The following is a 14,888-nucleotide window of genomic DNA, read 5'->3' as shown; positions in this document are numbered from 1 at the left end:
ACATGGAGTCTTTGGTTTCATTTCTGATCCCCATTGCTCACCAGTAGTCCCCAGATCAAAGTTTAAGATTCTTTTAGTGAGCTAGGTGGTTTTCAAGCTCTGTTCACTGCGGTCCTACAGCACTTTGGGTAAGAAATGTGGGAGGAGTGAAGGGTGCTGAGCAGGGTCTATGGGAACCCTGACTATCCACCTCAGATTCCAACGTCACAATTCCACTTTTAATTGTTTTTACATACCACGAAGATTTTAGTTGGGCGATGACTGTACTTCGCTATTTGTTAGGAAAAAGAAGAAACTCTCCAGATTTAAAAAAAAACAAAAACAAAAACCTTTTATCTTTCAGATAGGGCTACTGAGAAAGTGAGTAATAAATAGGCTTATTAAAGGTGTTGAAATAGTAACACACCAAGGGTTTGAACCCAGGCGTCCAAAGAATCAGTGTAAGGCTTTCTGTACTTTGCTCTCCAGTTGCTTAGGCAACTGCCTGTGGAGTAACTTGCAATTTTTAGCTTTTGAAAATTATAATCTTAGAGCTAGAAAAATGTTAAGAGTTATCTAATGCAAGCCCCCTTATGCTAAGTAACAGTGTTTTTCCAACTGTGGACTATGATCATTAGTTGGTCAAGAAGTTGATTTAGCAGGCAGTAACTAGCATATGTATCTTTTAAAATGAGAGAGAATAGAACAGAAAATACCAGAACGCACACTGTTGTGGGATAAGACTAAGAGTTATTTCACAAAGCCTGTGTATAAATGTGTAAAAGATATATACACACATATGCACATATAGAAAAATTTATGCACAGGTAAATACATATATGTGTGTATGTATATATTAGTATATATAAGGTCATGAATAAAATAAATAAAATGTATTTTTTTGCTGTGGGTCATGGTCAAAAAGGTTCAAATACCACTGACACCTAGAAACCCCTTTCCCATTACTGTTAAGACAAAGACTCCGGTAACAGAGCCGTGGAGCTCTCATTCCTTCTTCAGCAACTGTTTCTAGTTCTACTAAACCAAGACAGCCATAAAACATTATCCCTTCATGATATTATTATTATTATTATTACTATTTTGCCAATTAACCATTCCTCATTTCTTCAGTAGGTCCCCCTATGATAATTTCCAGATCTTTCTCCATCCTAGATGTTGTTAATGGCCTTCTCAGAAGGAGATGTCCTTAATTTCCAATGAAGCTCTTGTTAGAATCAGCTACATAATGAAAACAGGGAGGCTCCTGTTCAAAAATTATTAAGACTTTCAGAACAGGGACTGCAGGACATTAAGCCGAGCATGGAGTACTTATAGGCACTGGACCTATAAGGACCCAGTTTGACCACACAGGCAACGTGCCCATGAAGCGGGCCCTGCCTCGAGGTCCAGTCTGCCTCTCAGAAGGTACCCTGGGTTTTTGTTGCTGGTGTTTCAAGAATACTTCCTCTATTACCACAGCTCAGACCCCCGGAGCTGGTTATTTCCAGGGTGAGCTGAGGCTGTAAAAGGTCTTTACCTACAGAAAATGCAGCTAGTCTCCTAGCACACTGGGAAGAATTCAGCCTGCTTTGTACATTCTCATTTGCCCTGGCCATACCACCCCCTTGCATCTCTGCTCCTCAGACATGGAGGTCTTTGATGTGAAATTTCATGCTCAGTCTCATGGTAGCCAGACTCATGAGTTATGCCATGCTCAGGGTTCCAGGGACAGCAGTGTTCAGCTCGCCTGGCTACCAAGTTCATTTCTAAAATGCTATGTTCAAGCAATGAGTTGCTCATTAAAACACCCCAAGTTGCTAAGATATCCCTAAGACAGATGTTTTGTAAAAGGTCCCAGCAAATCCGTGAAAACCCAACACTTCATCAAGACTAAATGGGATATTACTTAGAAAGATGGCTATGACAAGTCTATCTCACACTAACAAATAAACCAAGATAAGGTCATTTCATCCTAACATGACGAAAGCAATCAGGTCTTTATCTTAGAAGGATATCATGAGTAAGAGGTCTCAATCTTTTATTTTAGGAATATTATTCTAAATTGCAAATATTTTAAAACACAGGCCAGTTGAAATTTAGGATAAATATTCACTGAATATCAAAATGCAGGATAGGGACCAAAGTCAAATGAACTATATTCTTTAAAAAAATCATTATTATGAAATTTACCTTACATCTACTAAAGCAAGTAGAAAAAAGTATTGGTGTATGAAATTTAATGTATTCAATTTATTGGTACACTTTTTATAATGGACTGTTCTAGGTAATATAAATTATGTTCTTGGGTCTGCACTTGTTTGCTGTTTTCCCACTGTCATTTAAACATAGATTGTTCTAGGGATGACTGAGTGGCTCAGTTTGTTGAGCATCCAACTCTTGATCTTGGCTCAGGTCATAATCTTGTAGTCCTGGGGTAGAGCCCTGCAGGGGCCCTGTGCTCACCTGGGATTCTCCTCGAGGACTCTTTCCCCCTCCCTCTGCCCACCCCCCCACACCCTTTCTCTCTCTCTAAAATAAATAAATAAATCTTTTAAAAAATAAACATAGATTATTATCACAGTACCATATTTAATTAAAAGAAAATTATTTTAATGCTGCATTCTAAAAGAAGTCTCTGTTGTAGTTGGCCCCAATGCCTGCCACGAGACTATGAGGCTCTAGAGAGGAGCTGTGGCTCTCACGATGAGTCCCCACAGTGTTGGACTCACAAAAAGTCCTTGGCAGGTATTTCCTGAATGACTGAATGGATTCCTCCACCCAGGCCTCCACGATTTGGAGATTCTCCTTGCTGAGAAATCATCATTCTGGTTCACACACATTTTTTGGTATAAGAAAAGTAATTATGCATTTTGGGTTTTGGAACAGCCTCCCAAATAACTAAACATAAATGGCAGGCATCTCCAATATTTCTCTCCTTCATGATCCTCTTAAATGTGTTAAATAGAATGGGAGACTGCATCATTCAAGACTTAGAAGTAGTAGGTTAAATTTGTTTTAGGGTCCATCTCCCTGGATCTTAACACCCTTCTCCCTCCTGAGTCTTGCCAGTTAGCTGCTCAGCTAACTGAAGATAAGCCCTTGAGAAATCCACCTTAAGGGAGAGAAAGGCAGCATTTCTATGTACAGGTCTCCATCAATAGCCTCTTGTCGGGTGGAAATCTGCTTATATGGAGATACCAGGGCCATCTACTACACCATTATGTCCATGATGTTTGCCACCCAGAAGGTGAAATGTAAGGAATCCTTCACGGACGAAGAGCCAACTGAAAAAAAAAAAAAATTGTGTGTGAAGACAAGGACTATACTGATTCCCAGGCAGGGACATACTTGTGTAAGAAGTAATCTCACAGAAACTGCTGGAGAATTCTGGGGCACCTGGCTGGCTCAGTTGGAAAAGCATGGGACTCTTGATCTGAGTCATGAGTTCAAGCCCCACATTGGGTGTAGAGATTACTTTTAAATAAATAAATAATATTTAAAAAGAAAGATAGAAACCCATGGAGAATTCTAAATCCTTTTGTGCATGATCAGGCACTTGGGCTTTCCCTTCCCTTCTCTTTTCTTCCCTTCTTTCTCTCCCTATGTCTCTCCCTCTTCTTCCCCATCCGCTTCCTCGTTCAGTGGGAAGGCAGTAATGACTTGCAGACTACCGAAGTTAGAACCCCACATCTACCACTGACAAACCATCTGATTTCAGAAATTTTGCTTAATCTCTCTGAACCTCAGATTCCTTGTTTATTAAGTGAGGTGACAAAAGTACCTAGCTCATACAGTTATTGGGACTAGCAAACAGATTAATACCACCAAATACTTAGTGCAGTGCTTGACTCATGATAAACCCTACATAAATGTTAAACCCTGTTTATTATTATTACCAGCATACCAAACAGTTACATTCGCCCTAAAACAAAGAGAGCCAATGAACTAACTGTTTTTCTCAGAACTGTCTATCCTATTCCACCAATTTTATTAAATCTTCTCTATGGCAAACTATTTCCATCTGTCCTTAAATTACACAACCATTCTGAGGGTGAACCACAGTGAAAAAATCATTCATTCATTGGACATAAGAGATGTGAGCTGTTTTTTGTGGCAGTGTTTCACAGTTTATCTTCTTATAGAGAAGGCATGAAGGCCAAGTGACCTCAGAGAATTTCTGCTTCCTTAGCAGTATTATCTGTGGTGAAAGTGCACTGCATCATACAGGCTATAAAACAAACAAACAAACAAAAAAACCCACAACAACTTAGTGTCTATGAGAGGTCAGTTGGTACCTGCATGGTCAGTCTAGTTTATTTCTTATTTCTTATTTCTAATGGATGCCGTTAGTTATCAGGAGTCTGTGATGAGAGAGGAGGAACAACCCTCGCCATTCACGCCCCAAAGGAGCACTAGGAATGGTAGCAGGTCCTGCAGCACAAAGGACACATCACAAGAGCTAGGGGTCTAAAACTGCGGGCAGCATGAAAACTTTAAATACACTCTTTTTTGTTGGTCAGTGAAAGAAACATATTGAGCCTGCTCAGGATACTTATTAAAAAAAGATGCCAGAAATTCTCAGAGAAATGATCCTTTTCTAAGCTGATAGTCCCACCCTACCCACACCTCAAACCCAGTATCTGTCTGTCTTTGTGGTAAATCCAGAAATTGGTATATGAGTCTATATAAAGGGGAATCTAAGCCTCTTGCTTTTTTCCTAGTTTTCCCTATATTTTGGTTACTGGGCCTTATCTATGAACCCTCAGGGATAGAACACACAGTGAACAGTCATTTAAAAGAATAGAGAAGACGGACAAGTGTGCACTGGTTGCCCATGGCAGAGTGAGGATTAGGATATTGAGCAGGAAAACACCTAGGTTTTGCTTAAATCAGTGTGGCAAATGTCTCACGTACAATCTCCAAGAACATTTCATTGGTGCTGTAATTTATCTGCAGATCACTTGAAGTAGAACCAACAACTCCTAATCCCCCAACCTTATTCTAGCCATGTCCCACCCCCCCCACCACCACCCCCCTTCCCCCACCCTGCTCATTACAAGAAAGGAGTCTATTCATTATTCTTACTGCAATTACTTTGAAAGATCTTTGGACCAGAATGAGGTGGTTCCAACGATCAACAAACAAACTCCAACAACAAACCCTAGAGTGTTTCATTTCATAGAGGGATGAGATGGACTGGATAGATATTTACTATACTCAACAGCATTCAAGAGCCTTTCTGAAGGAAGGAAGGAAAGAAGAAAAAGAATTTGAACATCTGAGTTTCTTAGAGTTTTGCATGTAAAACATGAGCATCAGTGCCAGATCCTAATCATATATAAAGAGATGAAAGAGTGAAAGATACAGGGACTGCTGGGCACTCTCCATCTCTTTCCTCCATAACTACTTAAAATATTCTGGAAAATGCAGAGTATGTGCCAGCCAACCAGCTTTGCCTCCATAGCTCGAGAAAGAAAAAGCAGAAACTGGGAAACAAAGCTCTTTAGGTGGCAGGTCCCAGGTTCTGGAGCTGGATGGCCCAGGTTCATATCCCAGATGCATCACTAATTCGCTGCGTGCCCTTGCGTCAGCTTCTAGGTCTCCTCGGCCTCAGTTGCTTCATCTATAAAATGGGAATAATAATCATACCTTCTCCATAGGACTGTTAGGAGGAATCAAAGAGACGAGCCAGTTAAAGCAATTAGCATAATGCCTGGCATTTCATAAACCTGGACCATCTTCGCTGTCGTAATCACCATCCACCTGACCATCACGGGAGTCGGTACTGCTCTAGAAAGATGAACGATGAGAGTGATAGTTCATGACCAACCCCTGACTGTAACGTTCCCAGTAATAACTGCAGTCTGTGCTAGCCCATGAGTTTTTCCCCTCTCATAATCCTCCACTGCCCACCATCCAACAAAAGAAAAATTGTCTTACAAGTCTTCCACAATAGTTATTTAACAAAGTCCCTCCACAAGGTGAGAATTTTTCTGAGTCCTGCTCCCAGTTAACGGGACACTTATTTTTAAGTCTATGGTTTGAAAAACCAATTAAACACCCAAGAAAATGTCATTCTGTCATCTATAAATATGTGACCACATTTAAAGTTAGGAAATCGAATCAGGGGTCTAATTGTTCCAGAAGAATATACGTTGCTGACAGAAAATAATAACTGTATTAGACCTCAATATCACAGTGAAATTGGTTGTTATGAACACTTGCAGAAGCAGCAGATAATAAACACATTTCTTTGCTTTCAAAGAATAAGATGCTGCGCTGTAAATAAATCATTACATTACATCAAAGGTACTAAAATCAACAATCACCTGATCATCATTGGCAAGCCTTGTCTGAACTCCATTTTTTTCCTAATTAAATGAGAAAAGAGAGTAAAAGAAATCTTTGCACAATGTCCCTCACACAAAAGAGTTTCTAACTGTAGGGGGTAGAATGATGCATCCATTTCCACTTACTGTATTAGGGAACGACTAAATTACTTGGAGCTCCCTTTCTGCACGTACACTTATGAGTAATGATATAATTTTCTAAATCACATAAAAATACATAAACAGGATTCACGACAGTTCCATGCCCTATCTTTATGAGAATCCATGTGGGCGTTAATTTTATAAACTGGTTCTTAAGGGAATTTTAAAAAGAGGCTACCTTTAGTTCTGTTGCAAGCCAGGCTACACGTCTGTATTGTACATATGTTAAGCTTTGGACGTGCAGAATGGTCATGTTTTGCTGTGTTTTGGCACCTGCGTGCAGAACCTGAGATCTTAAAAATTCACTATTTCTCAGCGCTCACAACTTTTCTTACAAAATTAAGCTTTCATTGCCAGTCTTAATATTTGAGTCATTGAAAGCTCCTTTTTAAATGGTGAGTGACCATAAAACCAGCAACGCGAGTTTCATTTTAATTGATTTTTGTATCTTCATCACCACTCCTTAAAAAGAATCTTGTCTTATTACTAGAGATAATGTATGTGTCAAAAAAGAAGCCTCAAATGCACTTCCTGTGCACTTGACAGGGTGACAAAATATTTCTCCTATCCTTTCCTAATTGAGCTGCAGTACAAAGGAGGACATTATAATAATATTAATAATAGTTACATGGATATTTGTAGGTACTGTGTAACCCTTCAGTCCATTTTCCCAGACAATAGTGGCTACAAAGAGGCTTCAAAATAGAACATCGCACAATATGAATGCCACTTTTTTCTATCTTACATTTTAAAAACATCATTGAAATCAGAAAGTTCATTTACAAAGGACTGGCAGTTGCAATCACAGCAATAATGTAGTGCTGAGAAAAAAAGGGTAATTGGTTTGGTAAAGATCGCTTTCCATTACACCATAAAGCACTACACAATAGGAAAGGTCGCCAATTAAGCAATCATGAATACCAAGTACTGAAGCTGATGAAAATAGGGCAGTGGTTTAAATAGATTTGCAAGCAATTTACCTTTTCACAATGTTGGCAATCTGATGCAATTTGCTTGCAATTTTGTCTGCTTTCAGTAGCACTCGAAGCTGACACTACACAGACCAAATGGCAAAGAGGCCCTGCATAGAAAATGTAAAACTATCTTGGCTGCATCAGGAAACCAGAATGGTGGTTCATCAGGAAAATTACAACAATTAACATAAGTGCTGCAAAAATCAACACTTTAAATGTCACACTCACTAGTCTGTCCAAAGACTGTGAAAGTACCATCCCCATTGCCGGACTAACAGTAAATATGAAGCAATCACCACCAAACCTTGGGGCTGATGGCTTTACAATTGATGTGACATTCTCTGAGTGATAAAATAGCCTCTCATTTTACAAAAGTAAGTATTTTTCTTTTTTAGACTTAACCTGGATTATGTCAACACAAAATTTACGTTTAATTTTTTTCAACTTTTTCGACAAAGCCATCTTGGGCCTGGGTGGGTGTAGTTGGTCTTGACATTTAAAAAATAACTTTATATTTCAGAGAATTAGAGCCAAGTTGATAAAAAATAATCCCTCCTCAAATATTGATCTGGTGCTTTCAAATGTAAATCATGTTCCAGATTTATGTCGAAAGCTGTTATACTGTGTGAGGTACAGTGTGTCTGACCAGAGCCTGTTTTATTATCTTACAGAGGGCTCCAAAAAAGCGTCTGTGGATATTCCCGGGAGGACTGGCTGGAATTACAGATGCCATCACATATCTATATCAATGTATTCCCAGCTAAAAGTTAGACACCTTGAAAATAATTGATAACTTCTTCTTTGGCATCCATGGTTTGAGAAGCTATAAATTTGTCGGGCTTTGAGGGGAATTGGCTTATAGTGTAAACCTAATGATTTCTCAGTGAACTGGGAGGATCCAGCAGGGAGAGAACAAGAGTGGAGTGTCAGAAAATCTAAGTTTAATTTTCATCTCTATATGGGCTGACTGGGGGAGTTATTTTAGGTCTGTGTCTACGGAGGGCCCACCTTCCATTTTTGAGGGAATTGGCTGATTTTTTCAGCTTACGAACAAAGTTGGACTTCCCCCCCATGAACTTCTCTGCCTTGCTTGAGCTTGGACACCATGATTTCCATGCCAGAAGAGAAAGGACAGTATCCCACATGCATTGGTGTGACACACACGCCAAGAAGAGTGAACGATTTTATTAGGAGCTGAATGAAAAGGCCCCTTGTAATCACAGGCACCCTGTCCCCTGTTCACTCTCACTGCACAACAGGGCTCGTCTTCCACTTCTTCTTAGTCTATAAAAAGTCATTTCTTACGAGGGAATTCAGAGTTGGCCTGTAGAAGCCAGGTTTGTCCAAAACGATGGGATCTAATATAATGTGGTGACACATATCTCCCTAGATGACTCCTCTTGTCATCACTAATGAATTGTCTCATTCTGTCAAGAGTTACATCCCCCAAGACACCTTCCTCCCTACTACTCTGTACTAAGCAACAGTGTCAACTCTGGGGAAAGGTTTCATCAGCTGCCTCTTGCCGTGATCATCTTAACGAACGTCAAAAAGCAGTACTCTGCTGACAGGGTCTCTGTCACCCATGCTGCCAACGAAGGCCAGCCCCAGACACTGAGGGCATCGTCCAGACGACGGGGGTTCAAGGTTGCAATGCTAGCTCTTCAGGAAGCTGTTCGTTGTGTGGCTGAAAGTGGAGGGAGGAGCTGTGCAATCCTCTCAGAAGGGTTTACATTTCCGTGAGGGGAAGCCAGCACAAGTATGGAATGGTTTCTTCCCCAGTTTCAGGTGGCCTGTTTGCAGCCATTTCCTGAAGCTATGCCTGCATCTGATGCCTATTCTCTGACAGATTCTCGGAGAATAAGTCACTACAGGAAGGGAGTGACCTTCTGTTGCCACCTGCAACGCGACAGGGATGATTCTATGGAAGGGTGGCATCAGTAGCCTCAGCAGTAAATTACAGGCTGGGAATAGCAGTAAGATGTTTGCTATCTCACCAACACAAAATACTCTAAAGTTTGTAAGATTGCTTCCAGAGAAACAGACATTGACAAGAATTAGCTTTTTTCCTGTGTGTGTGTGTGTGTGTGTGTGTGTGTGTGTGTGTGTGTGTAATGCAGCATGGTCAAGAGAGGGGTATACAGGAGGGTGAGGAGAAACTATAGCTAATTTTGATAAATATAATGACCTGTGGGTTTTTTTTTCTCAGCTGTTGATTGGTGCCATGAAAACAATTATTACTGGTTAATTTAGTTGCTGGCATAGTGCACAGTAAATATTTTTGTTGTATCACTCTTTATTAACTGCAGAAAAAGCATTTGGATTTTATTTATCAAGTTAGTCAAAAATCACACACAGCAACTCTATGAGCATAAAGCAGATAGTGTCAGAATTATCAAAGCTATTTCCAAATCACTATTCTAGTCTCCATGGTCCATCTCAGAGAAAGATCCGAATTTAGTTGTAATCCCGTTGTCAGAGTCTTGGATCTAAAAGATAGGATTTGCCAAAGAGGAGGTTCAGAATCTTTACTAGTTTGGGTTGAACTAAATATATACACTGGTTAGACTAGCCCAATAAATCACATAAATTCTTATAAAAGTAGTCAGTGGGACTTGCCACAACAAGCAAGCAAAATACATAAAAACCATAGCCCCTTCCGGGGCAGAATGCCATTTATCCAAATAAATATTTTTAGTCCTCAAAGTATTTTAGGAGACAAAGAAATGAAACTATTTCTAAATTTAAGAAAGTACTTAAACTATGAAAAAAGATTCCCTTGAATGAGAGCTATACAGTCATTTTAAGGTCAGCTATGGATTGAATTTTGGCACTGGTATTTATTAGCTGTGCAGCCTTAAGCAAATCACATAATCTCTCTGAGTCCAAATTTTGTCAACCATAAAACGGGAAAAAAAAAATCTTAGAGTCTGTGAAGAGTCAGAATACAGGATGAGAGGGGGACATACTAGATATTTAAATAAAGCTTTTCTGCTATTATGTTTGTGGTTTCTGTTTTTGTTGTGAATGCTACGGCTGCTGGTTGGGAATCCAACCTGGTAAGCATTTAAGAGCTTCTGTTTTAATGTGGGTTTTTTTCCCCCCATGTATTTCAAATGCAGACGGTGTATCCTTAGACATATATGGAAATAGCTACTACATTCAAATGAGACAACCTATATTAAAAATGTTTAAATGTGCAATAAAATTTGAGCGACATTGTACTATTTCTTTTTCAAAGAGAGAAAAGGGCTTCAAGAGGTATTTTTCAAGGCAGAGTGAAATCACATTTTAATTCTTTGTCTTTTAGTGAATTGCTACAGAGTAGTTTACAAGATAGAAGGAACAAAATTCCAAAACCTTGGCCTACGTTCGAAAAACATAAATAGTTTAGTTTCTCCAAAATCCACAATATTAAGCAGAAAGTTTGTGTTCCTATAGCATTTCTTATCCTCTTGGTTCTTGATAAACTGAGGAACCCATGCGGAGGACTCTGTGGAATGTCATTGTGAAGCCCCTTGGAGAGAGAGGAACATTGTGTTCCCGAGCATTCAGAGTCTCCAAGCGAGGCTGCCACGGAATCCCAATTCGCAAGAGCTGGTCCAAGCCTAGACAAGCAGGACCCACAGTACCTTCCAGGTATTACCACTTTAGGGCAGTCAGAGGATTCTGAATACTTTGGGAACTCTGGTTATCTCTGTTCAGAGAAGTCTGGCCATTCCTTTTTTTTTTTCTAAAGATTTAGTTAGTTATTTTAGAGGTGGGGGGAAGGGCAGAGGGAGAGACTCTTCAAGCAGACTCCCTGCTGAGCGCAGAGCCCAATGCAAGGCTCTATCTCACCACCCTGAGATCATGACCTGAGCCAAAACCAAGAGTCAGATGCTTACCTGAGTGAGCTCCCCAGGCATCCCTGGCCATTCTTAACTTCGGTGGAATACTACTGGTAGATGTTTCCAACACTACCCCATACCCACAAGACGCCTTCAGTCTCTGAATCCAGCCACTCTGGGTTCTCACTTGGCCTGTGGGGGCTGTCATCATTCATGGAGCTTGTTAGTTCCAGTGGACAGTTCCACGTAGAGACCTACCACTATTTTTGAATACCAGTCATCTGATCCAGCTAGTATGCACTCAAGAAACATTTACTGAGACCTAGTATGAACTATAGTTTATGGGACACAGAAATAATTCATTGCCCCTGTCTCCAAGGAGATGAGAGGTAGTTTATGGCATATAAATATTTAAATAAAAGATAAAGAAATGGCGAGTACCATAAAAGAAATGCAAAATGCCAGCTGTTGAGAAGAGGTAGATGATGCAAGTAAAGCCATAGTATAGGATGTAGTTATTTCATAAAACCTTGCCCTTTCCTTTAAACTAGATTGACACTATTATAAAATAGTTGGTACTTGAGATCATACTTAAATTCTTTACTAGGTAAGCTTTGGATAGATAGGGAAAGTATTCCAAGGTAAAAGAAAGAGCAGAGGAAGGAAGGAAGGAAGGAAGGAAGGAAGGAAGGAAGGAAGGAAGGAAGGAAAGGAAGGAGGGAGAGAAGGGAGGAAAGGAGGTGGGAAGGAAGGGGGGGGAAGGAGGGAGGGAGGGAAGGAAGAAAGAAAGGGAGGGACCTCGCTTAGGCCAGACAATTCTAGTCCAGTTTGGCTAAAGTGCTGTAACAAGAGCATTCAGAATTCTATGTGTGATCCTGTTTGAGTTCACCTGAAAAATCCTGAATGCCCTGGGTAAATGAGTTTTCCCATTTATAATTTACACATCAAGCCTTTTATAAAGCATGTCCTCAATTACAGAATTTCCGTGTACATTGTAATTATACTTCACGTAAGCCTGGGAATAATAATCCTGTACTTGAATTATCTTGAAAGGATGATACCAAGTCAGAAAAAGGCTGATTTTTCATTCTTCCTAGGTCAAATGATACTCTAATAAAGCATGATGTTGTAATCTTATATATTCTTAATCTTTCAGGTTGAATCCGAACTTGGCCCCAGGCAAGCCAGCTCTTATATAAAAGGTTGTTACAGAGCAAATGAGGATTTCACCAGCTCAGGAACAAACTGCACTTTCCAGTTTACTGCCAGTTTGAACAGAAAGTTACGATTTGTGCCCATCCACAGGTCAATGAAAGTTTTTATTGACATTGGAAAACTCTGTGTACACTGAACTAATAAACCCGATAAAATCAGGCCTTCTGATTTCAAGTGCCTCCTATAGCTGACTATAGCCACAGGATATTATTCAGTTATGAAAATTCCACTTTCAGAACATTCAGTTCCTTTTTCTTTGATTCCTCTTTAACGCCTGGTCCTGCGGTACTGCCATACTTGGACAGGACCCTGCCGTGTTCCCAGATCAGCTGGGAGCTACCCCGACTTCAAACAAACAAGACAGAGATCAGTTCTTCAGAAGCTGTACGTTGCCTTTCAGTCACCCCAGATGGATTTGAAGAGCCTTTCCAATGAAGATCTCGGGGCCAGGATGATCAAATGTCACAGAGCTAACAGGTCTAACAGCCTCGCTGCTGTTGAACTACTTCATCTCTCCGCTCCCAAGTTTGGTGGGAATAAATATATTGCACAGATGGGACTATAACTGACCGTGGCCTGCTCCATTGTATGTCCAACCATCTCTAATTACAGCAACACATGAGAGGAAGGGATTTGAAAGGGCAGGTGACGGGAGAGGAGAGGAACCTGGTCGGACTTAAACAGCACAGGATCCCTCACCATCAGGCCTGATGTACATCAGCCTGACAGCTAATTAGGGTAGACATGAATTTTTCCAATGTAACAGATGTTCGCTAATCAGGCCAGATTTGGAGCCCTTGCGCCAGCAACATTTCATGCACAATTTAACTATCTAAAAGGAATAAACTACTTAATGCATTGTACTGAAGGCACAGCTGTTTCACAATCAGAAAATTTGCTGTCAAAGATGTTCTCTTTAAAACTGACATGTTTTTATATAACTCTGATGGGGTGTTTATAATGTATTAATAGTTGTCAGCAAGAGCTGCTGTCATCATCAGAAGTAAAATATTTCTGAAGGTATATTAAAATGAACAGACTCCTTTCTCTTCCCCCAAAATCCATTCAGATAATTTAACTAGGTTGAATGTGGTCTGCTGGGTTCCAAAATGTATTTGAGACAAAGAACATCAACGTATTCTTTCAGTTTATTTTAAATTTAAGACAAAACCATGCCTGCGCCTTGCTTTTGGTTTAAAGGTTTAAAACAATCATAGGTCCACATTGGTTTACAAAGCTGGATTTTTTGAATTGTTTTAGTTTTATGGAAATACACCAGGGGAACATCATTACTACACCAAAAATGTTTTATTAGGTAAAGTGAAGGTTTGACATCTTCATAAGCACAAACTAATTTGGTTAAGAATGAAATGGGATTTTTCTCTCTCTCTCTCCCCCTGTTTGCTCCTCCTGCACTGACCCTCTATTCTAAGAAAGGACTCCTAAATATAAATGGGAAACTTTTTTCTTTGGACAGTTTGGTTTTGTAACTCATTGTTTGTATTTTTTAAAACAGTAAAGCAGAAAAATCTTTCACACCCTAAGAATACTGAAAAGTTCACATCATTTATGGATTGTCTTAGGAATCTGTATTTGAAGTAGACATTAAATATATGCTGGTGACTTCAAATTCTACAATAAAGACAAGCTGTAGGGGTTTAGTAATCTCTTTGTATTATATGCATAATTTAGCAGTTTGTTCATTTTTGTAACATTTTTAGCAGTTTCCCCCACCATATTATGATTCATAACTTGTGTGCATTATTTTCAACCAATAACGTTAACAGTATCCTCAATTATGCTTTACCTATCAAGAGAGCAATGAAAGGTAGTGTAGTTTCTATGGTGACTAGGTTACTACTGACCCTCATTTTCATGCACTAGCCCCAGTAGATCTGTGACTCCTGAAAGGTACGATATTGAATTAATAGCACCCGTAGCTCAGATCTTCTGGCAAAGTCAAGGATGGGATCTTTAAAACCCAGTCTCAATTAAAGAACTGTTTTCAGGACTGATAAAGGAGTCTAAGATTCTCTGCTAGGACCTGAGTATCCTATTTTTAGGATATGTTTTTCTGATGTGATGACTTATCCGCTGGAAACTGACTATAGACCAGATATTTAAAGAGTTACATTTCCAGAGGATGACAAATGAGGCCACACCTAGAAAACAGAGTTTTCATATCTGTGTTCCAAATCAAATTAGCCCTCAGAGATACTAAAAGTTAACTTTACACAAGGTGAAAAATGAAATGCCTTGATTTTGTCAGTCTCCCTTTGGATATTCTGTGTAAGTAGGGTGTTTGCCATCTTCAATTCCAGTATCTTGAGGACTTGAATCTTTTCATCTTTATGCCAGTTTCAGAACCACCAGCAGTTCTTTTATATGGGGCAGTTTTT

The sequence above is a fragment of the Martes martes genome (genome assembly GCF_963455335.1).
Source record: "Martes martes genome assembly, chromosome: 11".
NCBI classification, from domain to species: domain Eukaryota; kingdom Metazoa; phylum Chordata; class Mammalia; order Carnivora; family Mustelidae; genus Martes; species Martes martes.
Note: the sequence above shows the minus strand (reverse complement) of the source record.